At 44.3% G+C, this 27,786-nt stretch overlaps 1 protein-coding gene across 4 annotated transcripts in view; it reads right to left on the bottom strand.

The window, feature by feature from the left end:
• The window catches only part of TPK1 (thiamin pyrophosphokinase 1), a 689,236-nt gene that overhangs the window by 297,313 nt on the left and 364,137 nt on the right, over nucleotides 1-27,786 (bottom strand). The gene's annotated exons all lie outside the window — the stretch shown is intronic.

The following is a 27,786-nucleotide window of genomic DNA, read 5'->3' as shown; positions in this document are numbered from 1 at the left end:
GAATTTTCCCTTCCGCCGCAACTCCACTTTAGATACTTGCAACTCAGGCACGCACTTAGAGCCCAGCTGGGCCCAACCGGTATAGAAGTGAGTGCCCCACAGGTGTTGGATGTGATTTTTGGGAGGGAATCCACTGGGCTCACATCCAACTGTTACTATGTCATTAGGAGACGTAGGACTAGCAAGATAGCGCAGACAGCCAAATTAAAGTGGGAGAGAGACATAGGCCCCATAGAGGACACGGAATGGGAAGAGGTGCTGGAGGGGGTTAAAGCTGCGTCCCCTAAGCTGTCAGACAGGTTAAGTCAACTGTATATACTACACCAGGCATATATCACGCCACAGAGAGTGGCGAAGTTTCGGACCAATAGGAGCCCTAGGTGTCCCATGTGCGCGGTTGAGGAGGGGTCCTTCTACCATATGATGTGGCACTGTTCGGATGTACAAGCATACTGGCTGCAGGTGACTCAATTTCTACATGATAACATGGGATCCCCGGTGGGAATGGACCCAAAATTGTGTTTGTTGGGACTGTTGCCCGATGTGGATATAGAAAAGTACCAAGCAATCTTTATGAATGAAACGTTATTCCTGGCTAGGAAGGCAGTGGCCAAGGTATGGATGCAAACGGAGGCGCCGACGCTGAGGGATTGGAAAAAGGATGTAAATGCTATTCTCCCTTACAGGAAAATGATTTATACACATAGAGGGAGACCGCAAAAATTTTCTCAAGTATGGGACAGGTGGCTGGAAGATGGTGAAACATGCACAGTTTGAGTACAGAGGAGTCAAAGCATGGGGTGTGAATGAGAGGGGAAGGACGGGGGGGAAGCCATTTGGGACCTAGCAGATGTATGATCCATACAGAAGGTCCTTTTGTGTTTTTTTCTTGCTTTTTTTCTTTTTTGTTTTCTTTGATGTACAGGGTCGGAAGGTTTATCTCTGTATGCTAATGCCGGGGGATACACCTGTTGAAGGGAATGGAGCGAATTTGGATAACCATAATTGTTTTTTTTTTTGCCAAAGAATGTATGGGGAATGTTGACCCATTGTTACAAATACTTATGTGCCTGTTTATACATTTTAATAAACTTGGATTTTTTGGGAAAAAAAGTTGATCCAGAGAAAATCTGATTGTCTCTCCGGGAATCAGGAAGGAATTTTTTCCCCTGCTGTAACAAATATGATCATGCTTTGCTGGGGTTTTTCACCTTCCTCTGGATCAATTGTGGGTATAGGATTGTATTTTTTTGGTTGAACTGGATGGACTTGTGCCGTTTTTCAACCTGAATAACTATGTAACTATGTAAAAGGTACATGGAACAAATAGCCTCCCTCCCCTCTTCTCTTAATTTGCTATTGGAACTATTCTGCAGAGGTTTCAGTATGGAAAAAAAAAAAATTAAATATCACTTTTTGCTGACAATATTTACCTCCCACCCATCCCAAGATATACCAGAAATCCACAACATATTAATGGAATGAAAAACAATTAATAATTGGGGTTTATGGATCAATTCTACCACTTACACATATTCAAGATAGGTCCTGGGTATAGTGTACCAATTCTACCATATCCAAATATTTTATATGATATTTAGGGGTAAAGTTAAATAAAAAAATCGATCTTGGTGTATAATCTCAACAATCCTTCTTTAATAAACAAGATATTGAGGGAGCTGAAGGCATAGGAAGACCTTCCCCTCATCAAAATAACAAGCTTTGCTCACTTACTGTATCTGCTACAATCCATACCATATCTTCTGAAACAAAAAGATGTCAAATTTCTGACTAAGGCTGTGATTCACTTTCCATGGTAAAATAAATGCCAACATACAGTATTTCTATAACAAAACTTTACCAATGGAAGAACGTGGGTGGCTTTAACTTGTCTAATGTTAACCAGTTTAATGAGACATGCAATGGATTGGAGCTTAGATTCCTCAAAATACTCTAATTATGCAAGTTACTCTGCAACTACACCTCCCTTTAACCTGCTATTCTCCACAGCAACTGTTTAAACTGCGTAGTGCTATTAGGAATAATCTGCTTTTGAAAGACACCTCTCATTTCTTTTCTTTTTTTTTTTTTTTAAAGAGGAATTTATTGAAAGGCAGTACAATACAGCAAAAATTCCCCATTTCACTCTGGGGTACATTACATTGCATAAATTGACAAATGCAAATAAGTGAATGAGCAAAATACATCAAAATAAATGATAAAAGAAAACAAAGTAAGATGCCATGTTATGAAAAAAAAAAAAAAGAAACTGAACGTTTCTTAATATGAAGATGTGACCGGTTACTAAGGGCCAAATCCTCAGCCAGGCGGCGTAACTTAACTTTCAGCAGTTAAGTTACACTGACTTAAAGTTTTTACCTAAGTGCCTGATCCTCAAAGCACTTACGTAAAAATTTCAAGCAGTGTAAGTTAAGTGCCGCCGTCGTAAGGCGTTCCTCCTCTCCGGGGGGCGTTTACAATTTAAATGAGGCGCGCTCCCGCGCCGGCCGTACTGCGCATGCGCGTGACGTCATTTTCCCGACGTGCATCGCGCGAACGTAATTGACGCCGGGCGGCTTTGTGGATTGCGACGGGACACTAAAGTTACGACGGGTGAAAAAAAGACGCGCCGGGAAAACAAATAATTTTAAAAAAAAATGACAGCGTCGCTCGGCATGCATTCCTGAGGGAGAACTCCATGCCAATTTTCAATGAAAAAAACGGCATGGGTTCCCCCTCAGGAGCATACCAGGCCCTTAGGTCTGGTATGGGTTGTAAGGAGACCCCCCTCCGCCGCAAAATTGACGTAGGGGGTCCCCCTACAATCCATACCAGACCCGTATCCAAAGCACGCTACCCGGCCAGCCAGGAAGGGAGTGGGGACGAGCGAGCGCCCCCCCCCCCCTCCTGAGCCGTGCCAGGCCGCATGCCCTCAACATGGGGGGGTTGGGTGCTCTGGGGCAGGGGGGCGCCCTGCGGGCCCCCCCACCCCAGAGCACCCTGTCCCCATGTTGATGAGGACAGGACCTCTTCCCGACAACCCTTGCCATTGGTTGTCGGGGTCTGCGGGCGGAGGCTTATCGGAATCTGGGAGTCCCCTTTAATAAGGGGGCCCCCAGATACCGGCCCCCCACCCTAAGTGAATGGATATGGGGTACATCGTACCCCTATCCATTCACCTGGAGGCAAAAAGTAAAAGTTAATAAACACACAACACAAGGCTTTTTAAAATATTTTATTATTCTGCTCCGGACGCCCCCCCTGTCTTCGTTATTAGCTCAATTACCAGGGGGGGCTTCTTCTTCCACTCTCCGGGGGTCTTCTCCGCTCTCCGGGGGTGTTCCGCTCTCCGGGGGGGGCTTCTCCGGACTCCGGGGGGCTTCTTCCATCTTCTCCCCTCTTCCGCTCTTGACTCGGCGAACCCCGGTTCTTCTGCAGCTCTCCGGTGCCTTCTTCTTCAGCGCTGGCTGCCTGCTATGTTTGTGTGTTAGCTCGATTTCAAACAGGCAGCCGGCGCGGTCTTCTGTGATGTCAGGGTCTTCTGGTCTTCTGTTCTTCCTATGTTGCCTCGTCGCCTGTTGTCGCTGTAATGATGGAAGCGCGCCTTGCATCACATTTATATAGGCATCGCCGTCCCATCATGCTCCGGTAGGTACCCACGTGGTGGGTGCACGTGGGTAGGCACCCACCACGTGGGTACCTACCGGAGCATGATGGGACGGCGATGCCTATATAAATGTGATGCAAGGCGCGCTTCCATCATTACAGCGACAACAGGCGACGAGGCAACATAGGAAGAACAGAAGACCAGAAGACCCTGACATCACAGAAGACCGCGCCGGCTGCCTGTTTGAAATCGAGCTAACACACAAACATAGCAGGCAGCCAGCGCTGAAGAAGAAGGCACCGGAGAGCTGCAGAAGAACCGGGGTTCGCCGAGTCAAGAGCGGAAGAGGGGAGAAGATGGAAGAAGCCCCCCGGAGTCCGGAGAAGCCCCCCCCGGAGAGCGGAACACCCCCGGAGAGCGGAGAAGACCCCCGGAGAGTGGAAGAAGAAGCCCCCCCTGGTAATTGAGCTAATAACGAAGACAGGGGGGGCGTCCGGAGCAGAATAATAAAATATTTTAAAAAGCCTTGTGTTGTGTGTTTATTAACTTTTACTTTTTGCCTCCAGGTGAATGGATAGGGGTACGATGTACCCCATATCCATTCACTTAGGGTGGGGGGCCGGTATCTGGGGGCCCCCTTATTAAAGGGGACTCCCAGATTCCGATAAGCCTCCGCCCGCAGACCCCGACAACCAATGGCAAGGGTTGTCGGGAAGAGGTCCTGTCCTCATCAACATGGGGACAGGGTGCTCTGGGGTGGGGGGGCCCGCAGTGCGCCCCCCTGCCCCAGAGCACCCAACCCCCCCATGTTGAGGGCATGCGGCCTGGCACGGCTCAGGAGGGGGGGGGGGCGCTCGCTCGTCCCCACTCCCTTCCTGGCTGGCCGGGTAGCGTGCTTTGGATACGGGTCTGGTATGGATTGTAGGGGGACCCCCTACGTCAATTTTGCGGCGGAGGGGGGTCTCCTTACAACCCATACCAGACCTAAGGGCCTGGTATGCTCCTGAGGGGGAACCCATGCCGTTTTTTTCATTGAAAATTGGCATGGAGTTCTCCCTCGGGAATGCATACCAAATGCCGTCGCTTGAATGGGCCTTTACAAGGTGTGACTAACTTTACACCTTGTAAAAGCAGCCCTAGTTTTACACCAGGCAAACTAACACTTACGGCGTAAAAACTAGGTACAAAAGCTTTGAGGATCGCCCTAAGTGCTAATTTGCATACTAACAGAGGCATTTCGACTCGAAATGCCCCCAGTGGCGGATGCGGTACTGCATCCTAAGATCCGGCAGTGTAAGTCCCTTACAGATGTCGGATCTTCTGCCTAACTTAGGAAAACTGCTTCTGAGGATCAGTTCCAAAGTTAGAACCAGAGATACGACGGCTTACGCCGGAGTATCTCTTTTGTGGATATGGCCCTAAGAACTTCCTCGGTCTTAAACTGTATTATCAAATCGCATTGAGGGATACCTCTGAGGAGAACAGGAAAAAAAATAATCGTCGAACCAGACACCCCAACTGGGAACACATATGTCTGAGGTCAACTAAGTGTTTCTCCTCACTAAATTCCCCCCCGTTTAAAGGGTTCACTCACCAGGCCCCAGAATACCAGAAATCTCTGGAGCCCAGGAAGCAAACCAAATCAAAAGGAAATAGCCGATTGATATTCAGACGTTCCCATAAAAATGGAGAAGAGCGAACCAACACTGACCAAGAGTCCCCACTAGGGAACAAAACCCAAGTAGCGAATCTCAGACATCAATGCCCAAAGTAGTATCCAACCATGGTGTCGACACCTCTCATTTCTACTTAACATTGTTCTATTATAAAGATGTAAGATAACTTGTAGCTATAAAATGTGTATCCATCTCTATTGAAGATGCCAGCATCACTCTATACAATTGTAAACATTTATTTTACAGATGCTTATTATACTTTATTATATCAGCTACTGGTCCATCTGGCAGAGGAGATAACCATTTCCTACAGTCTCTTATGCCGCGTACACACGATCGGCCAATGAACCGTTTTCATCAGACCAAACCGATCGTGTGTGGGCCCCATCGGTTATTTATGATCAGTTTAAAAATTTGAAACTTGTTTTAAAATTAACCGATGGATACCTAACCGATAAAAAAAAAAAAAATCGTTTGTAGGCATGTCCATCGGTTAAAAATCCACGCATGCTCAGAATCAAGCCGACGCATGCTTGGAAGCATTGAACTTAGTTTTTTTCAGCACGTCGTTGTGTTTTACGTCACCGCGTTCTGACACGATCGTTTTTTTAAACTGATGGTGTGTAGGCACGACTGACCATCAGTCAGCTTCATCGGTTAACTAATGGAAAAATCCATCAGACCGTTCTCATCAGATTGACCGATCGTGTGTACAGGACATTACTGTTTTTTGAATCCCTACTGTCTAAACTCCACATTGCTACATTTTTTCTTTTTTTATAGATGGTTAACTGCCTTGTCTACAATGAACATTGGTACTAATCCAATGACTACGCAACTTGAAAAATGTTCAGTAGAATTTGATTTAAAAGTGCTTACAGAAAAGGGCTTTTGACTGTTTCTTCAGGAACAATCACATCCCCAAAGATCATTTATTCATCTGAAAAGTATATCCATTAGGACCTGACAAATGCTCTGTCAAAGAATACGCCCATTTTAGGTTTATCTTACCCTTAGTCAATAGAGAACATTGGAAATTGCTTGCCAACTTTCCAGCCTAGCAGATCTACTTGCTAAGTAGAGGAGGAGAGAACCGGAAATAGGTGTGAGCTGTGCCCTCTTCCAGCTCTCCTGCAATATGGACAAACAGTAATACAAATACCAGCTTATTTCTACTCCTGAATTCATTGCTGGACACAATTTCTCTATTTAGATATACACTCTATTGCCAAAAGTATTGAGAGGCCTGCCTTTACACACACATGAACTTTAATGGCATCTCAGTTTTAGTCCACAGGGTTCAATATCAAGTTGCCCCACCTTTTGCAGCTATAACAGCCTCAATAACAAGCTTTAGGAGTGTTTCTATGAGAATGTTTGACCAGAAATGCATTGGTTCGGTCAGGCACTGATGTAGGATGAGAAGGCATGGCTCACAGTCTCCACTCTAATTCAACCCAAAGGTGTTCTGTTGGGTTAAGGTTAGGACTGTGCAGGCCAATCAAGTTCCTCCACCCCAAACTCGCTCATCCGTGTCTTTATGCACCATGCTTTCTTCACTGGTGTGCAGTCATATTGGAACAGGAAGGGGCCATCTCCAAACTGTTCCCACAAAGTTGGGAGCATGAAATTGTCCAAAATGTCTTGGTATGCTGACTCCTTAAGAGTTCCCTTCACTGGAACAAATGGGCCAAGCCCCACACCCCACACCATAATCTCCCCTCCACCAAGTGCACAAAGCAATTTTGTATGGCCACTATTATTTTTCAGCACTGCCTTAACCCTCTCAGGCATGGAGTTTACCAGAGCTTCACAGGTTGCCACTGGAGTCCTCTTCCACTCCTCCATGATGACATCACAGAGCTAGTGATGTCATCGTGGATGTGATATTGCGATCCTTCACCTTCCATTTGAGGATGCCCAACAGATGCTCAATAGGGTTTAGATCTGGAGACATGCTTGGCCAGTCCATCACCTTTACCCTCAGCTAGTTTAGCAAGGCAGTGGTCTTCTTGGAGGTGTCTTTGGGGCCGTTATGTTGGATTACTGCCCTGCGGCCCAGTCTCTGAAGGAAGGGGATCATGCATGGCTGCAGTATGTCACAGTATGTTGGCATTCATGGTTCTCTCAATGAACTGTAGCTCCCCAGTGCCAGCAGCACTCATGCAGCCCCAGACCATGACACTCCCACCACCATGCTTGACTGTAGGCAAGACACACCTGCCTTTGTACTTCTCCCCTGGTTGCCGCCACACACATTTGACACCATCTGAACCAAATAAGTTTATCTTGGTCTCATCAGACCACAAGACATGGTTCCAGTAATTCATGTCCTTATTCTGCTTCTCTTCAGAAAACTGTTTGAGGGGCTTCCTTGTGCATCATCTTTAGAAGATGCTTCTTTCTGGGATGACAGCCATGCAGACCAAATTGATGCAGTGTGTGGTGTATGGTCTGCGCACTGACAGACTTGCACCCCACCCCTTCAAACTCTGCAGCAATGCTGGCAGCACTCATATGTCAATTCCTCTCAGACAACCTCTGGATTTGATGCTGAGCACATGCACTAAACTTATTTGGTCGACCATGGCGAGGCCTGTTCAGAATGAAACCTGTCCTGTTAAACCGCTGTATAGTTTTGACCACTGTGCTGCAGCTCAGTTTCAAGGTCTTGGTAATCTTCTTATAGCCTAGGCCATCTTTATGTAGAGAAACTATTTTTTCAGATCCTCAGAGAGTCCTTTGGCCATCAGGTGCCATGTTGAACTTCCAGTGACCAAGTATGAGTAAGAGCGATAATTCCAAATTTACCACACCTGCTCCCCATTCACAACTGAGACCTTGTAACACTAACAAGTCACATGAAACCAGGGAGGGAAAATGGCTAATTGGGCCCAATTTGGACATTTTCACTTAGGGGTGTACTCACATTTGTTTCTAGTGGTTTAGACATTAATGGCTATGTGTTGAGTTATTTTGAGGGGACAGAAAATTGACACTGTTATACAAGCTGTACACTCACTACTTTACATTGTAGCAAAGTGTAATTTATTTAGTATTGTCACATGAAAAGATATACAGTGGAACCTTGGATTATGAGCATAATTCGTTCCAAAGCACTCGCATATCAAAGCGAGTTTCCCCATAGAAGTAAACGGAAATGAAAATAATTTGTTTTGAACTGACTCCTATGGCATGCAATACCGCATGTGGCCAGAGGGGGGCACCAGAGAACCTCAGAAACACTCGGAAAGGCCCGGGGGACAGCTCAGCTGAACTCGGAAAGGCTTCGGATTGGAGTATTTACGAGTTTTTCCAAGCATTTCTAAACAGTTTAGAACGGCTCGTATTGCGAAACGCTCGTTAGCCGTGTTACTCGCAATCCAAGGTTTCACTGTAATATAATATTTACAAAAATATGAGGGGTCTACTCACTTTTCTGAGATACTGTGTGTATATACATTATATATATAAATACAGTGGGGATCGAAAGTTTGGGCACCCCAGGTAAAAATTTGTATTAATGTGCATAACGAAGCCAAGGAAAGATGGAAACATCTCCCAAAGGCATCACATTACAGATTAGACATTCTTATAATATGTCAAAAAAGTTAGATTATATTTCCATCATTTACACTTTCAAAATTAAAGAAAACAAAAAAATGGCGTCTGCAAAAGTTTGGGCACCCTGCAGAATTTATAGCATGCACTGCTCCCTTTGCAAAGCTGAGACCTGCCAGTGTCATGGATTGTTCTCAATCATCATCTGGGAAGACCTGGTGATGTCAATCTCAAAGGTTTTAAATGCCCAGACTCATCTGACCTTGCCCAAACAATCGGCACCATGGGTTCTTCTAAGCAGTTGTCTAGAAAACTGAAACTGAAAATAGTTGACGCTCACAAAGCTGGAGAAGGCTATGAGAAGTAAGCAAAGCGTTTTCAGATGTCAATATCCTCTGTTAGGAATGTAATTAAGAAATGGCAGTCATCAGGAACAGAATAAAAATTTCAGCAAATTTTGGATGGTAACTTGATGCCATCTGTGAAAAAGCTGAAGTTAAAGAGAGAATGGCTTCTACAAATGGATAATGATCCTAAACACACCTCAAAATCCACGGGGGATTACATCAAGAGGCGTAAACTGAAGGTTTTGCCATGGCCTTCACAATCTCCTGACCTCAACATAATTGAAAATCTATGGATAGACCTTAAAAGAGCAGTGCATGACAGACAGCCCAGAAATCTCAAAGAACTGGAAGACTTTTGTAAGGAAGAATGGGCAAAGATACCTCAAACAAGAATTGAAAGACTCTTGGCTGGCTACAAAAAGCGTTTACAAGCTGTGATACTTGCCAAAGGGTACAAGATATTAACTCTGCAGGGTGCCCAAACAGACACCATTTTTTTGTTTTCTGTAATTTTTAAAGTGTAAATGATGGAAATAAAATCTAACTTTTTTTGACATATAAGAATGTCTAATCTGTAATTTGATGCCTTTTGGAGATTTTTCCATCTTTCCTTGGCTTCGTTATGCACATTAATACAAATTTTTACCTGGGGTGCCCAAACTTTCGATCCCCACTGTACACACATACATATATATACACACACACACACTACCTTGAAACAGCAAAAAAGCATTCATACCCCTTGACATTTTCCACAATTTGTAAAGTTACAACTAAAAACTTTTCAGATATTTATTTGTAAAACATTTTGAAAACCATTTATCATTTTCCTTTAACTTCACAATAATGTGCCAATTTGTGTTGGTCTATCACATAAAATCCATTTATGTATTTCATTGTAACATGAACAATTTCAAGGGGTATGAATACTTTTTCAAGGTACTGTATATATCTTACATACCTAAACTCACTTATTTCCTCCAATATTAGAATCTAACTCTAAACATTACATTTTATTATATCATCCTTCCAGCTACAAGTGTGGTCTTGGCCGTGTCTGAATGCACTGTAGCACATATCTATATTGTGGTTGACTAGGCACTTTCTGGCTAAGTCTTGGCCTATAACTCAGACTATTATATGTGGCACGCAATATGATGTCACATAAATCACCAAATAAAAAACAGTATCTGAGCTTACTAAGTCAGGATTCAACTCTGAAGACACACTTACAACCATGGAAAAAGAATACTAAATTTCATCCTACATTTCATTTCATAACTTGAGTTCTCTACACCCAATTCACTGTTAAGTGGCTGGGATTTTCATTGTATATCAATCATTTATTATATTAAAGTAGTCGTGAAATCACTGTGTTGCATTTCATATAAATAATGAGTCTAAAATTCTTGGTGTCTACAGTTCTCATCGATCATGATGTCTGTGTGCAAACTGCTGAATGGTGGTGCCAGTATACCAGCCTTAGGTATCTATGGCTCATTACTTCCTCAGCCCAAGGTACAAGGTTAACTTTCAAAGAAATAGCTTTCTGCATTGAAGATTTATTATTGTTGGTCGCATTGGTTTCTTTTCAGATGCTTGGCAAATGCCTTGTGCCCTTTTAAATGTCAAGATTGTTATCAGAATTTAATGTGCCCTTGTTAATAGACACAATTATGAAGAAAACAAAAGCGAACCTAAATAAAACGCTATACCGTCGGATTTGCCACGGGATTCGGTCGCTGCGATATTAACCCCAGCTAGCGGTCAATAAAGGGTTAATACCGCCCGCAATGCGCCTCTGCAGAAGCGCATTGCGGGCGGTATTGCCGCGGTTTCCCATTGTTTTAAATGGGAAGGAGCGGTGAAAGAGCGGTATACATACCGCTCCTCTCACCGCTCCAAAGATGCTGCTAGCAGGTGATTTTTTTCTCTCCTGCCAGCGCCTCACCCTTCGGCTTTCACATTGAGGTTGCTGGGCAGGAGTTTTTCAGGCGGTATAGCAGCGCTATTTTTAGCGCTGTACCGCCTGAAAAACTCCTCAGTGTGAAAGGGGTCTTAGGCGAAAAAACATTTTCCTTTACAACTCCTTTAACAGAGTGGTGCAAGTGCAATCCTTAGATGAGTGGTGCAAGCGCAAGCTTGCACCACTCATCTAAGGATAACAAATGAAGCAGATGCTGCTCTTAATTATCAAAAGTGGCACAAGCCCCTTTGTTAATTAGGAGTGATCAGCTCTATGTTTCTCCATGTCTGTGATATGAGGAACAGGGCATGGAGAGCTGAAACAGCATTCTGTGATCCTTCTGCCTGGCCCTGCCCTCTGCTCAGCTCAGAGTGGGAGAGAGGAGGAGGGAGGATGAATGTTAATCCATTCGGCACTGTTCATCTAGTAGTGTAATCACTGCATGAGCAGAGAGAGGGATGAGAGCTGGCCGTCTACTGACAGCTCATATCCCAAATGACAGGTCAGACCTGGCAGGAAATCTGCAGCAATTTACTATATGTGAAACTGCTGTGTTCCCTCTGTCAGACCTGCACTAGTTTCTATTTCACTCTCAAACAGAAAGGTGCGGGTGACACATATAGTACTGCAACAGGTCTGTCTGCTGTGTTAATCTGCTGCATGAAATTCCTGACATTAACATGGTGCAAGAAGCTTTGTTAATTCTCCAGGTGATTTACAAAAATTTGATAGTTAAAATAAAATAAAATCCAATTAAAATTATTTTTGTTTGCAGGAATTTAAGTGTACTAAAACATGTCATTCCAAACAGTACTGTAAAGGCACTTACTATAGGAGCTGTTTACAGCAGTACCCTCTGTGCAGCAGGGCATGCGCTGAGTAAAGATCATCAGACGTGACATGATCTTTGCACCTTGTCAAAAAGACATTGCACTAGTAAATGTGTGTGTCCCTTAATAATCTGATTAAACTGATGTGCACTGCCTTGGGAGTCACTGTCCATCATCGCACTGGGAGGAGGATCAGAGGTGGTTCTTTTGACCATTTAACCTCCCTGGCGGTATGATTCTGTCTGGAATTACGTACCAAAAGCGGAACAATTATTTTGCAAGGAAATTTGGCGTTTTATACTGTAGGCCTGCAATTCTTAGGAATAACTCATTTAAATCTGACCAAACAAGAGTCTAGTAGGCATCCCGGGTATGAATTTTTTTTAAAAACAAAATTATAAATTATAATATAATACATAATTATAAATAATTATAACAAATAATAATATAATTATAATAAAAATTATACAAGGGGGGTGTGTATTTTTTACATACAGTACTGTAATCTATAAGATTACAGTATACTGTATGTAATGTGTTTGTTTACTTTTTTGAATTTGGCGCCGTTCTCCGCCCCTGTGCGTCGTAACGTCGCAGGGAACGGAGATCGGCGGCACACGGGGACACTGTGAATCGAGCGAGGACGCCGCTCGCTCACACAGCGGGGATGCATTGCAGGATCCAGGGACAAGGTAAGTAACTTGTCTGTGGATGCTGCGAAAGGTAAGCCGCGCCGCGCCGCTGCACGCTCTGCACATCTACCCTGAGCATGACTCGGGGATACCGATCCTAGCATGGAAAAACAACCCCGAGTCACGCTCGGGGATACCGCTAAGGGGGTTAAAGCTTGGACTACCTGTCCATGTTGGGGCAGACAGTGTTATCACATTAGTAGTCCTAATCCCAGGATTGTGCATGAAAGGATGGCTCCATAAGGTACTGTAAGGGAAAGGAGAGTAAGGCCAGCAATTAGCAGGAACTGTAGGAAAGGCAACATTTGACATAGGAAAAGGAGGCATACCAGGTAAGCCTACTGATCAGCAGCTGAACTTGATTAAAAAATAAAATGGAGGCTTTAATAACACTTTACGGATTAAATACTAATAATACTAATAACGCCACTTACTTTTTCATGCATTGAAATCTGTGCTACTTCTGGTATGTGCACCAATGTCTTAGCCTCAGGTGCAAACCCCTTGGCAGTGACATAGTCAGTCTTCCCAGCACTACATGCCCCATAATACCTTGTGTTGCTTCTGTAGAAGGCAGGCATGCATAGGGGTCCTGAAGTAAGGTTATGGTTTAGCGTGCAGGCATGCTGTGTGTCTGCATTGTAACTCGCAATAAACAGGACAGCATAGCCTAGGCTGACATTGCTGCTACTGCAAAGGCAAATAAAATGTATGTGTTGTCACCTTTAGGCCCCTTTCACACTGGGGCATTTTTCAATCGTTATTGGAGCGTTATTCGAGTGAAGCCTCATCTGCAATCCCAATGTGAAAGCCTGAGTGCTTTCCGAGCCCTTTCACACTGCCAGCGCCCAAAACGTTTTAGTTTTTTTTGCAGTGCCTCAATGTGAAAGGGTAAGACGTTTTTACAGCGCTTTTTAATTCATTTCAATAGAGAGGGGCGTTTTTGGAGTGTTTTTTTCAGTGCCCAAAAGCTGAATCAAAGATGCTGCTTGCAGGACTTAGTGTGAAAGGGTCCATTGAGATGCATGGGGAGCATTTTATGAGCGTTTTAATAGCGCTATTTTTAACGCTAAAACACTGTAAAAACGCTTCAGTGTGAAAGGGGTCTAATGGAAAAAGTCCCTTACTGGTAGTATCATTAGGTATCAATGTTAAAAAAACAACTCTCTCAACATAACTTGACCCCATTTCCATGCAGCCTTGGCATATCTTTAAAAGGGTCTTTACATCAAGGGAGGGAAGGATCAGCTGACCATGTGACCACTGTGACTGTTACAGCGGTCACATGAGTGCAAGCCAGTTCCACTGGCTACCAGTCATTAGCAGAGACGGAGAGCTACCTCTCATTGTGCTGAGAGTGAACATATGGGGGCAGATCCTCAAAGAAATGACGCAGGCGTATCAACAGATACGTAATTTCAAATTTTGCGCGTCGTATCTTTGTTTTGGTATTCATCAAACAAGATACGACGGCATCTGTGTTAGATCCGACAGGCGTACGCCTTAGTACGCCGTCGGATCTAAGACGTAATTTTCCGGTGGCCGCTGGGTGGCGTTCACGTCGTAATCCGCGTTGAGTATGCAAATTAGCTTTTTCCGACGATCCATGAACGTACGAGCGGCCGTCGCATTCTTTTACGTCGTTTCCGTTCGGCTTTTTCCGGCGTATAGTTAAAGCTGCTATCTGGTGGCGTACTCAATGTTAAGTATGGCCGTCGTTCCCACGTATAATTTTGAAAATTTTACGTTGTTTGCGTAAGTCGTCCGTGAATGGGGCTGGATGCCATTTACGTTCACGATGAAAACAATGACGTCTTTGCGACGTCATTTGGAGCAATGCACCCTGGGAGTTTTGACGGACGGGGCATGCGCAGTTCGTTCGGCGCGGGGACGCGCTTCATTGAAATGAAACACGCCCCTTACTCACCGCATTTGAATTCTGCGCCCTTACGCCGCGAGAAATACACTACGCCGCCGTAACTTACGGCGCAATTTTTTTCAGGATTCAAACATTTGCAAGGTAAGTTACAGCGGCGTAGCGTATCTCACATACGCTGCGCCCATGCAAATGTATGAGGATCTGCCCCTCAGCATAGAAAGCTCCCCCAGATGTGCGGCGTGTGGGTCTTATAGCCCAGCTTCTTTGAGGGTGCATATATGTGTTATGTGGGCAGCAAAAAATTAAAGAGAGTGAAAAGCTACCAGAAATTAATGCTTTACACATATGCACGTCTCTATGCAAGATTAACATTACAGCAGGTCCTGACAGAATAGCACAATCAATTATAGAAAGATGTCTCACCGACTGTCATTCTCTGTGAGAGATCTACATGTGTATTGCCTACCTACTGGGGTATAAATTAGCTACCCTGCAGAGCCAGTAGTAATAATGTCACACCATACTTGTCTCATTACCTCTAAATATAAGCCTACAGTATTTCTAGTACAATTACAGCTGAAAGATTTTACCAAGCTGCCGTCTTACGGGAATAAATCCCACATACTGTAAAATCCCTTGGGCTTTACTAACTTCTCTTTAATCTGCGGACTAGTTGATTGTCTCTTAGCGCTCTCCTTTTTAAATACTTTTTCACAAAACATTTTACAGTACACATTATTGTAAATGTTGCATTTTCTTAACAGCTCTTGGTGGTAATAGAAAAGCTAAAATTTGCATTTTAAGTTGCATATTTGTTTTGAGCATATAGTCATCCATATCCAAATGTGTGTTTTTGTGTTATAGCAGTTTAATCTTTATACATTCTAGCTGAGTGCTCCCAGAAAAATATTTACATCTCACAAATATTGTCCACAGACTCGGTTTACAAAACTAAGCTTCCATGAAATAAACAAGCTACTATAATGGGATATATTCTGAGTTCTCAGATGTTTTCCATCTAAAGATGTCTTTCTATGGATGAATTCTGAGCACTGTCAGAAATTACTTTTTGGAAACTTTATACATTTCTGAATTATTATAATTAACATGTATATTTAATATTTAGTCTGCTCTTCACTGTCCTAAAAGAACCAACCTAGAAGTCAGTCAGGACTTACAAAGGCATGAGACTTTTACTTCACCTTTCATCACAAGGGTATGCTATTAAGGTAAGCAGCTATAATGTTCAAGAGCTACTGTATTTACACATTTCTACATAGGATAAAATACTGGTACAGAGACTTTTTAATGTTAAAGGAGTTGTAAAGGAAAACATTTTTTTGCCTAAAATTAATGTCTGCAAGGTAGACAGGCAGAATAGTGTAATGATTCTGTTAAAAAACGAGTAAATATCTATTAAATTCCTTCATCATTATCACCTCCCGCATTCTAGTTTCTGTTCTCTCATTCACTTCCTAGTTTGCGGCGCTTGTTCATGTAAGAACTACATTTCCCAGTATGCATTGTGGCATGCCCAGTAATTCACACCTCCTTGAATTCTCTAACACGTAGAGAGCGTCCTGCCACACAGATGTAGTTCTCAGGAGGGGGCGAGCACGTTACTGACCACCGCAGTAAAGCCTCCCTTCATGGTGGTGAGTAACAATCAGACAAGCAGGAAGTGAACAGAACAGAGAAGAAGGAGGGAGGGGAACGGGGTGGGTTCAACAAACATGGCTTAACTGACAATTTTTTTTTATTATTTTGGATAGGGTAGGGTTAAAGCATCTGTCAGGATTTTTTTAATGTCCCCCTTGGAAGATTTCCCTTACCTCCTGCTTCTGTGAAAACATTAAAATATTTCATTTACGTTAACTTTCTATACCAGAGACAGTGATTACCAGTATAAATAAAGACGGTAAATCTCTCCAGGGAGGTCACAGAGATCAAGAACAAGCTTGGCATTTGCTTTCAAATGATATCCAAAACCTAAAAAAAAAAAGTTTGAGCAGTATAAATAGACTGCCAATTTAAACCAATACAAAGCTTGTGTGTCTGCTTCATACCAGGTACCCCTTGCACCATGACCAGCAGTGAAACACGTCAGTGCACACATAGTGGTTACATAGTAACTTGTAGGCAGGTGCAGTATGACGCCCTGCACAAGTGGTGCTGTTGCAGTTGCCTGGCAGACAGAGTGGAGGAAGAAGGAATGGACATTCCCCTTGGAATGTGTCATTGGGTGGACTGCTGTCCGATTGGATGCTGCCACCCTGGTGACCCCTGTGGCATTGCTTATAAAAAGCACTGTCCCACTGCATTCGGCACATATTTTGTGTGTGGCTAGGTTAGGGACAGGAATCTGCTTGACAAGGAGAGCGTGCCTAGCGTAGGGAGAGGTTCCAGAAGAGGAGTGGCAGCGTAAGGAATGTTGCCAGGGCTGCAGGTTGTAGTGCATCGCTCTTTGCAAGTACTGTATAAGCTTCTGCGAGTGTTGCTGCCAGTTCTAAGCTCTGCATAGACTTTGTTGCTGTATGTTGGAATATTTTGATATTACAATTTCTGCAACTTCACCCTGTGTGTACTGTGCCTACCACCTGGGCCCCTGCAGCCTACAAACTACTATGGCCCGGATTCACAGAGACTTAAGCCGACGTATCTACTGATTTGACCAAAAGTGCCTGAGTTAAAAAACAGGAGTTTGCTATCATCTGCTTCTGCTTGCAGATTTTTTTCCCCTCTTTTTCTCTGACACTTTTTAAACAGCTTTTTTCTTTTTCCTTTCTGCTAATTAAGGGGAGGGTTTAATTGTTCACAGGTGTGTGTTTGTTCACAGGTCTTCACAGGTGAGTATAAAGTGGCTGTACAGGCTCCCAGAGGAGCTGGCTCCCAGTTGATGGTGGCTTCACATGTGGACTCTCTGACCAGAAGTGCATTCTTTGACCAAAAGTGCCTGAGTTAAAAACCAGGAGTTTGCTATCATCTGCTTCTGCTTGCAGATTTTTTCCCCCTCTTTTTCTGACACTTTTTAAACAGCTTTTTTCTTTTTCCTTTCTGCTAATTAAGGGGAGGGTTTAATTGTTCACAGGTGTGTGTTTGTTCACAGGTCTTCACAGGTGAGTATAAAGTGGCTGTACAAGCTCCCAGAGGAGCTGGCTCCTAGTTGATGGTGGCTTCACATGTGGACTCTCTAACCAGAAGTGCATTCTTTGACCAAAAGTGCCTGAGTTAAAAACCAGGAGTTTGAAACAGGAGGTAAGACAGGAGTCTTCATTATTTTTTTCAATCACTGATCCAGAACAAGCTTGCAGCTAATAAATTTGGAACTCTTGATATATAGATTCAGCGGTGCAGCAGACGCTCTCATCTTAGTCTGCTCACCCCAGGGATAATGAGAGCAGGACGCTCTCAAATGAGTCGGCTCTCCCCAGGGATAGTGCAGCCAGGCAGGGTCCTCCCAGCTCTCGGCTGCTGCAGACACAGCACAAAAAAACAGGACTCCCACACCCCCCCCCACACCCCCTAGCCAATTGATCCAGGGTTGCACCGATCGCCATTAAGGGGTCAGGAAGGAATTTTTTCCCCCGATCGCTGCAGATTGGCACAGCACGCCTGGGGTTTTTCGCCTTCCTCTGGACCAATCGGGGAGAGAAGACTCAACGAGTGACGGCTCACTTGGACAGTCTTCCACCCATCACCATATAAGACCCCCCCATCAACATTACTTTCCTGCGTTTTTTTCTGCGACCATAGGTTACCTAAAATACTCTGCAGAAACCATCCGGGAACTAAAACAATTCGCCTCTATACTCCCAGTTGTCACCAAAAAAGCTCTAAGGAATGAGCGACTGTTGAGAATCAATCGACGATCAACAGTCAAAAACTACGCGCAGGTACCCCAGCCCAAGCGCATAATATGCGATTTGGTCAACACAAGATCGGCAGTAAAACACCGACAAGAAATCTATGATTTCATCCTTCAACACGATCTAGACTGCCTCTTCATCACAGAAAGCTGGCTGACAGCCGACTGCAACACCATTCTAGCAGAATTGGTGCCAGCAAATTATCGCATTCAAATGCAAAACAGAGTGGGGCAAAGAGGGGGGGGCCTAGCGGTGATCCACAAGACTCACCTCTCGATCACCAAACCAGTCCTTCAAAACTCGCTTCCATTCATGGAAACCCTCACTCTGCAGCTGCAAACAAATCCCCAAGATACGGTCCATATGCTACTTTGCTATAGACCACCAGGCCCAAAAACGCACCTTCTCACGTCATTGACTGAATTCATCTCCACATATACCCTAAACATCAAACACCTTTTGGTGCTTGGGGATTTCAACCTCTGGGCAAACTCCTCCCTGGACCCCGTAGCCGACGCCTGCATCGACCATCTGGAAGGATTAGGTCTGCAGCAACTAATATAAGGCCCCACTCATGCCTCAGGCCATACGCTCGATCTCATTTTCAAACAAGATTTGGAAATTGACGTCCTGGGAAATGAGCCGCAACCATGGACCGATCACCATGCCATCAAATTCACAATCACCAAAAATGCCAGCCCAAAAAAAACGACAAAACCGGTGACAACACACTGGACTAGATCTCAGAAGAAGCTCCACTCGGAAATCTTCAAAACAACACTAGGGAACAAAATAAAAACAACCCAACAAAAACAAACAGCCACAGAAACACTTGACGCCATCAACAAGGCACTACTACAGTCAGCTGACTTAGTAGCACCAAGACGCAAAACTTGCATCCGGAAAAACAACTCCAGCTGGTTTAATGACCAGCTGACGTTGCTAAAGCAAGAGCGTAGAAGAGCAGAAGCTGCGTGGAAAAGGTGCTCTTCAGATAAAAACCACACCATTTACAAGATAATAACAAAGAAATATCACAAAGAAATCTTCACGGCCAAAAAAAATAATTTCTCCAACATCATCGCAAATGCCCTTAACCGCCCCCCGAGAACTCTTCAAGCTGGTCACTCAGACTATGAATCCAGCTTGTTTAGAGGCCCCCAATTCTGATTCACAAGAATTTTGCAACAAATTATCAGATTATTTCATTAATAAAATTGAAAAAATCGGTGAAAGTATTCAGCAAAATGGAACCGTCACCAACTCCCCCCCAAATCACAAACCTAATACCCACATAAATCCATCGCAACCACCAAAATTCACTCTAAAAACCATTTCCATCGATGCCACTAAAAACATCATCGGGACTCTGCGTAATAGCACAGCACCCAATGATATCATCCCCACTAAACTGCTGAAAGAAAGTGCCGATATACTGGCACCAGCTATCACGCAGCTCATTAACCAATCATTCAAGGAGGGCATGGTGCCCACCTTGCTAAAACAAGGTACAATAAAACCAATTCTAAAAAAAACTACCCTCGACCCCAAAGACTCAAACAACCGGAGGCCCATAACAGCTCTAAATGTCTTCTCCAAGGTAATGGAGAAAGTAGTTGTACAACAGCTGCAACTGCATTTAGACACCCATAAATTACTTGATCCGTTTCAATCAGGCTTCCGTCCGGGTCACGGAACAGAAACGGCGCTGCTCAAAATATGGGATGACGCTCTAGAGGGACGAAGGAGAATCTTGTCTCCTGATATTGCTGGACCTAAGCGCGGCTTTTGACACTGTAGACCACGGACTACTACTGGCTAAGCTAGCTGAAGTAGCCGGAGTCGCTGAATGTGTTTTACCCTGGTTCTCCTCCTTCTTGGAAAACCGATCACAAATAGTGAAACTGGGGTCTTTCACTTCTGAAAAACGTACGGTGTCATGCGGAGTCCCTCAGGGATCTCCCTTATCGCCCGTATTGTTTAATATCTATCTTCGCCCTCTCTTTGAAATCATCAGTAACCAGAAGTTACTTTACCACTCCTATGCAGACGACACACAACTGTATTTCCGCATCTGCAACAAAAAGGATCATTCTCTTGGACTAGAGAAATGCCTCACTCTAATAGATAACTGGATGACAAACAGTTATCTTAAACTCAATGGTTCGAAAACAGAACTTCTCCTGTTTCACGCTAACCGGAAAAATCACCACGCGTCAACATGGACTCCCCCACCCATTCTGGGTAAAACTATCACCCCTAGCACCAAAGTCAAAAGTCTCTGAGTCATTTTTGATACCTACATGACAATGGATGCACAAATAGGGTCAGTAGTCAGCGGATCCCACCATCTGCTGCGCCTACTACGCAGACTCACGCCCTTTATCCCGAAAGAGAACATTGCAGTCGTGGTGGGAACAATCATCAATTCCAGACTCGACTACGCAAATGCCCTCTATCTAGGACTCCCCAAATACCAAATCACTCGCCTGCAAGTCGTTCAAAATACGGCCGCTCGACTAGTGACTGGGAAAAAACCATGGGATTCAATCTCACCTTTACTGAGATCCCTTCATTGGTTGCCAGTAAAATACAGAATCACTTTCAAGGCACTCTGCCTAATACATAAGTGTATTCAAGGCAACGCCCCCAATATCTATGCGAAAAAATAAAAGCCCATAACCCCAATCGCATTCTGCGATCCACCAATCAAAACCTCCTCCAGATACCCAAGGCCAGATACAAGTCCAAAGGAGATCGAAGATTTGCAGTCCAGGGACCTCGCCTGTGGAATGCACTACCAACCACCATCCGACTGGAGTCGGACCACTTGGCCTTCAGGAGAAAGATTAAAACCCATCTCTTCTGAGGTCAAGGGATTCCTTACCCATGAAATGGATACAGCGCCCAGAGGCGATTCAGTTCGCATGTGTTGCGCTTTACAAGTCTCTCTCTCTCTCTCTCGCCGTCGTAAGTCCAAATGAGAGCCGTCGTATCTATGCGCTGATTCTTTAAATGAGACACACCTGAATTTTGCCAAGATACGACCGACGTAAGTCTCCTACGCCATTGTATCTTGGGTGCATATTTATGCTGGCTGCTAGGGGCGCTTGCGTTGATTTACGCGTCAAATATGTAAATGAGCGAGATACGCCGATTCACGCTGTAATCTATGCAGTTTACGTAAGGCGTTTTTCCGGTGCAAAGTTAAACCACCAAAAAGCTGGTCTAAGTCGTTTAGGGTATGGACGTCGGAACTGCCGTCGGATTTTACGTTGTTTACGTAAGTCGTACGTGAATGGGGCTGGGCGTAGGTTACGTTCACGTCGAAAGCATTGAGCCAACGTATCTTAGGGAGTATTTGCGACGTGATTCTGAGCATGCGCACGCATGCGCCATTCGTTCGGCCATGCATTCACATGGGGTCACGCTTCATTATAATACTACACGCCCACTGCCTTGCTATTTTGAATTAGGCGGCCTTACGCCGGCCCATTTACGCTACGCCGACGTAACTTAGGCAGCAAGTGCTTTGTGAATACTGTACTTGCCTCTCTATTTTACGTTGGCGTAGCGCATATGAGCTGCGCTACGCCCGCTTAAACATATGCCGCTCTACCTGAATCTGGCCCTAAGTGCGCATAGTGGGTATGGCTGAATAAAACACCACTTAACCTGTGTGGGTGTATGTGTGTGTACGTATTTATGTATTTACCATTTGTATTGCATTGGTGTTTTTTTTTTTTTTTTTTAGCTAATCTCCATGGTCTGAGTGCTAACATCCCCAAACACAGGCTAAACCAATATCTGCACTTTTGAACACTTGAGGTGTATTTATAATGAAGGACATATTTCATGATTTGCTCTACTGCCCACAGAGGGTTTTCCATATTTGGTGGATTGCACATATATTGTAACTGGCAAGAGATAGAATCCCTTTGAGGTTTGAAAGTGAACTTTAGTATTCAGCTCAGCTTGTTGGTACCAGCTAAGGGTGCCTGGGACCTTATGTAAATATTTGGGTGTATTTTTTAGCCGGGAAGCCACAGGTGCTGCGTACGTTTGCTCATACAAATCAATGGCTGTGCACAGTTATGTCAGAAATTGCATAAATATGCATTTATGTTACACAGAAAAAGGACTATACTAAAAAAAAAAAATCTTTTTATCATAGGGTTTTTGTAATGTGTAACATGAATGTCAGTAAACATCTCTTATCAATGTTCGATGGATATAATATATATGTATTTGAGATGATACCAATCTATTATTATATATACATTTCATCCACACTCTGCTGAGGAAGTGAATGAATGCCACAAAACACATATAGAAAACACAGTCTTATTATGATGTATGCTGAATTGAACAGTCAAGTATGATTAAAGGAGGGACTGTAGGCTTAGGATGAAGCGTTTTTTTTTACGTTTCTCTGTGCATTTTGCAACATATAGCCTATATGATTTTATCTTTCGATGTACAGTATATCTAACAATTTGTGACATACTTTTTGTGATACAAGTTGTTGTTTTCTCATTGAAATTGACTGGATCTGTATCTGGCACCAAGATAGTCCCAAATATTTAAATTTGGAATCAATGTAACTTTTAAAGTGGATGTAAACCCTCACATATACCCAGTGAAGTGAACAGCCTTAGATGATACACAGTTATGAAGTTTCCCTACATAAGTTTTACATGTACATCTTCTGTCCTCAGCTTTATATACTGTTTAGAAAGTTCATGTCCTGTTAGAATTTTCTCTTCCTGGTTCCCCTGTGGGCGTGGATACTTGCTATACACAGAGAGACAGACAGCTAATTGGAGGAAAGGCACACACCCCCTCCACACACATACAGAGCGTGCCTGTGACTAGTTTAGCTTTGTTCTATTCTATTTATAGCAACATCCCCGGACACACACTTCAGGCTCCTGTCTCAGAGAGCTTGTCAAAAGTTATCAGGTTGATAACATAGGAACGGAGCAGGACAAAGCTACGGAACCATAGGGCTTTAAAGAGATATAACATAATACTGCAGATATATGTGCCCAGCTCAAATTTCATGAATATGGTTTACATCCACTTTAAGCGTCACATATTCAGCTCTGGCAATTTTAGTGAGCCATGCAAGTCCAAACTGTGGTTTTAAGGCTTGCCAGCACACTCATATTTAAAAAGAAAGGAAAGTATTTACATCAGGGTTTTCCATGCAGGGGTCTTCACCTTTTAGCCCTGGTTCACACTGGGTACGATTTGGAACGATTTGAGATGCGATTTGACATGTCAAATCGCATCTCAAATCGGCGGCAATTGTCGGCAATGGCACTGTCCTAATCAGTGCGACGCCGCATCTGCGATTTCAAAAAGTAGTTCCTGTACTACTTTTTGCGATTTCGGGCCGCGATTTACATTAAATTGCGGCCGAAATCGCGGCAAAATCGCGGCCGCGAAATCGCGGTAAAATCACGCATTTTACAGCGATTTTGAATTCGCAGCAGTGTGAACCTAGGCTAAAAACACACATAGTCAAAATAATACCGAGACACCTGGATCTCTCTTCAGCAGCGACACTGATCAGGCACCAAACCTTGGCCTTTGGCTTTTAATTGGTCCCTCAGACTGTCTCAACCAGCTTTGACTCCCTGGGTTATCCTGGCTCTCAGCCTTTTTTTTAAATCAGAAAAGTTTTCATTGCTCACAAAACATACGGGGAAAAAACAATATGACATATCAGACATAACATATATAGTGCACTACACATGAGTCTCTCCTTTAAGAACCTAGCAGGTAATAATCATACCCAGTAGCATGCCCTCCAATCCCACCTGCCCGTAACAGGCAAGTCTAATTACCACCCAGCAGCCTCATCTGAACAAGTTCCATAGGGCTCAAGCCAGGTGTGGCAAGCCATGCATCCCAAATCCTGTCAAATTTGCCCGCATTTCCCCTGTGCTGATATATGTACTTCTCCATAATAAGCATCCTGCCCATGTGTGTCAACCAAAATTTGAGTGTGGGGGGTGCCTCCAGTTTCCATTTCAGGAGAATGGCCCTCCTGGCCTGGAACAATGCTCTGTTGAATGCCATTCGAGTCAACTCCTCCGTTACCACTCCCTCCAATACTCCAAGCAGACAATATACCTGTTCCAGGGGAACGGAGGTCTGGAACACAGAATTAAGCATATCCAGTACCCCCTTCCAGAACCTATGGAGCTTGGGGCAGCGCCAGAGCAGGTGAATCAGATCACCAGACATTACCTTGCACCTGTTACACATCGGGTCGGGGACCCCACCCATTTTAAAGAGTTTTACCGGGGTATAATGGACCCTGAGTAGAATGTACAACTGAGATACCTTCTGTGCTACGTTGAGCGAACAGCTGTTGACTGCCTGCAGCGCCTCCTCCCACATTTCCCCTGTTCTTGGTCCGACATTTGCCTCCCACTGATCTGCCACTTTCATGGGGTGCACCTCCAAAAATGAGTCAAGCAACATGTTGTAACAATGTGAAATAATACCTTTAGTCTCAGATGCGGCTCTTAGGATGCGGAAAACCGGAGTGGGGGACTGAGCCCACTCCACCGCACCCCCTTGGGCTCTAATTGCATGTTGCAGCTGTAAGTAGTAAAAAAACATGGTTTGGGGAAGTGCAAACCTGGATTGTAGCGTTTTAAATGGGAGCAGTGCACCACCGCGAAAAACCTGTTTGAGAAGTGTTATGCCCTGAAGGCGCCATCTAGGGCCCTGATCTAGTTTGGCCAGTTCAGTATATGTATTGTTCTCCCAGATCAGACTAAATTCAGTGAACCCTGTGACCCCCTGGAGCTGCCTCGCCTTATTCCAAACCTTCTGGATAAGTGCAAAAGTGGGCATTCTTTTGTTAGGTTTCTGAAATCGCTGGGCCTCAAGTCCCTCTGGTATCGACGCAGCCCCTGAGCCAAGCAGCAAGAGCCTGGCCGAGGAGCCAGCCGGGGCCGGGGACATGGCACCAATCAGGTGCTGTAACTGTGCAGCTAAGGCTCTCAGCCTTTAGTTACGGCATCCTACTGCACAAGCCCATGTCCTGGTCTCTCAATAGCACCTGTATGAAGCCCTACTGTCTCCTTGACCAAGACCTCCTTGTGTTTGGGGGAGCATCCCCCCCCGTCTCCTCGAAATCGCAAACCTGTCTCCTAATGGGAGCTCAGAAATATGCCCATTATCAGAACATGAATTTGTATTTAGAAACCCTTGATGGTAAGCACAGAGGTAAAATGTTTCTTGTAGTTGGTACCAGGTTTGCACACATCTCAGAAGGGATTTTGGTCCACTCTTCTTTACAAATCGTCTCTAAATCCATAAGGTTTCTTTGCTGTCACTTGGCAACTTGGCAACTCTATACATTTTCTATAGTATTAGGGTCTGGCTAGGTCACTCCATGACCTTAATGTGCATCTTCTTGAGCCACTCCCCTTGTTGCCTTGGTGGTATGTTTTGGGTCATTGTCATGCTGGAAGACCCACCCACGACCCATCTTCAGTATTCCGGCTCAGGGAAGATGGCCCCTCAATGCGGGTAAGTCAACATGTACCTTTAACAGAGAAACAGCCCCAAAGCATAATGTTTCCCCTCCATGCTTGACTGTAGGGATTGTGGGCCAGATTCTCGTAGATCGGCGTAATTTTGTGCGGGCGTAACGTATCCTATTTACGTTATAGGCAAGTGCTGTATTCTCAAAGCACTTGCTCCGTAAGTTGCGGCGGCGTAGCGTAAATAGGCCGCCATAAGCCCGCCTAATTCAAATTTGGAACAGGGGGGCGTGTTTTTGTAAATAACTTGTGACCCGACGTGATTGACGTTTTTCACGAACGGCGCATGCTCCATCCGTGGAATATCCCAGTGTGCATTGCTCCAAAGTACGCCGCAAGGAAGTATTGGTTTCGATGTGAACGTAAATGACGTCCAGCCCCATTCACGGACGACTTACGCAAACGACGTAAAATATTCAAAATTTGACGCGTGAACAACGTCCATACTTAACATTGATACGCCGCATGTACGCCACCATATAGCAGGGGTAACTTTACGCTGGGAAAAGCCTAACATAAACGGCGTATCTGCACTGCGTCGGCTGGGCGTACGTTCGGGAATTCGCGTATCTAGCTGATTTACATATTTCTAGGCGTGAATCGGTGTACACGCCCCTAGCGGCCAGCGTAAATACGCAGGTAAGATCCGACAGCGTAAGAGACTTACGCCGGTCGGATCCAATAGAAATCTATGCGTAACTGATTCTTTGAATCAGGCTCATAGATACGACCACGCAACTCAGAGTTACCACGGCGTATCCGGAGATACGCCGTCGTAACTCTGTTGTGAATCCGGGCCTGTGTTCTTAGGGTAATTTCTCTTCCTACAAACATGGTGAGTCGAGTTAATGCCAAAGAGCTCAATTTTGGCCTCATCTGACCACAGCAATTTCTCCCAAATCTTTCTCTGAATCATTTAGATGTTCGGTGGCAAACTTCAGATGGGCCTGCACATGTACCTTCTTGAGGAGGGGGACCTTGCGGGTGCTGCAGGATTTCAATCCATGGCAGTGTATTGTGTTACCAATGGTTTGTTTGGTGAATGTGGTCCCAACTGCCTTGAGATCATTCACAACCTCTTCCCATGTAGTTCTGGGCTGATCCCTCACTTTTCTCACAGTCATCCTTACCCCATGAGGTGAAATCTTGCATGGAGCGTCAGACCGAGGATGATTTATGGTTATTTTGTGTTTCTTCCAACAGTTGTATTCTTCTCTCCAAGCTTCTTGCTGATGGTCTTGTAACCCATTCCAGCCTTGTACAGGTCTACAATCTTGTCCCTGACATCCTTTGACAGCTCTTGGGTCTTGCCCGTGATGGTGAGGTTTGAATGGAAGAAAGAAATTCTGTGTACAGGTGTCTTTTATACACACACAAGTTGTCGCTAGGAGCACCTTTAACAAATTAAAAGGACTAATATTTGTACCACATGAACACATACTGCAGTCAGTCTGTAAGAGCCAAAATTATTGTTGGTTGGTAGGGGATCAAATACTTATTTTTTCTCACTGAGCTGCAACTCAATTTATAACATTTGTATCATGTGTTTTTTTCTGGATTTTTGGTTGATATTCTGTCTCTATCATTAAAAACTGCACCGATTGAAAACAATTATAGACCCTTCATTACTGTGTTAGTGAGCAAACTTACACAATCTCCAGGGGATCAAATAATTGTTTTTGCCAATATAAGCCTATAATAAGGCTTACATGTAGGTAAAATAAATATCTCCTAAATGTGCACTGTTTAGAATATATTCACTGTGGATGCAGCCAGTTCCGGACACTCATACAG

The sequence above is a fragment of the Rana temporaria genome, chromosome 5 (assembly GCF_905171775.1).
Source record: "Rana temporaria chromosome 5, aRanTem1.1, whole genome shotgun sequence".
NCBI lineage: Eukaryota > Metazoa > Chordata > Amphibia > Anura > Ranidae > Rana > Rana temporaria.
The sequence above is the reverse complement of the archived record's forward strand: the minus strand, read 5'-3'. Positions and strand labels throughout refer to the sequence as shown.